The sequence below is a fragment of the Bison bison genome, unplaced genomic scaffold (assembly GCF_000754665.1).
Source record: "Bison bison bison isolate TAMUID 2011002044 unplaced genomic scaffold, Bison_UMD1.0 scf7180017471963, whole genome shotgun sequence".
Classification (NCBI taxonomy): domain Eukaryota; kingdom Metazoa; phylum Chordata; class Mammalia; order Artiodactyla; family Bovidae; genus Bison; species Bison bison.
The window spans coordinates 1-666 of NW_011378077.1; the positions used below are offsets into that span (position 1 = coordinate 1).

At 71.3% G+C, this 666-nt stretch overlaps 1 pseudogene; it reads right to left on the reverse strand.

Moving 5' to 3' along the window:
- Positions 1-19: 19 nt before the first annotated feature.
- On the reverse strand, positions 20-660 carry LOC104987139 (annotated as a pseudogene).
- Between the last annotated feature and the right edge of the window lie 6 nt (positions 661-666).

A 666-nucleotide genomic window follows, 5' to 3' on the forward strand; every position in this document is an offset into this window, starting at 1 on the left:
AAAAAAAGCAAGGGCTCACCTGGGCCTTCCTGCGTGCGCGGGAATGTAGAACCGGGACTGCAGGTCCCGAGAACCCGCATGAGTAGGGACGACGCTCACCTTAGCCTCCTGAACTGCCTCGTCCAGCGGCAACACGGCGTGAGCGCGGTGCTCGCGGGCGCGGTCGCACACCACGCAAATAGCCCGTCCGTCGTCCTGGCAGTAAAGCTTGAGCGGTTCGCCGTGCTGCGCGCACCCGGCCGCCACGGCCTCCGGAGGCCCGCGTTCTCCTGGCGCTCCGGCCGGCAGGCTGAAACGCCGCAGCAATGTGGCCACCGCGGCCAGCTGCCGGTTGGGCCGCAGCTGGCTGGGGCGCGCGGGCTCGCGACACTGCGGGCAGGGCAGCGAGAAGGACAGCGTGTGGGACACGGCGGTGGCCCTCGTCCCCGGGCGCTCCCAGCAGCGCGCGATGCAGGCGCGGCAGAAGCTGTGGCCGCACTCGACGGACACTGGCTCGCGGAAGAGCTCCAGGCAGATGGAGCAGGTCGCCTCTCCTTGCAGCTCTGCTGCCAGCGCCAGCGCCTCGGCCCCGGCGCCTGGGCCAGTCCGCGGCCCCACTGCCGCCATGCGCGCCCCCAGCTCACCGAAGTCGGGCGACGCTGGGGAAGTTGCTGGACCCGACAGTGC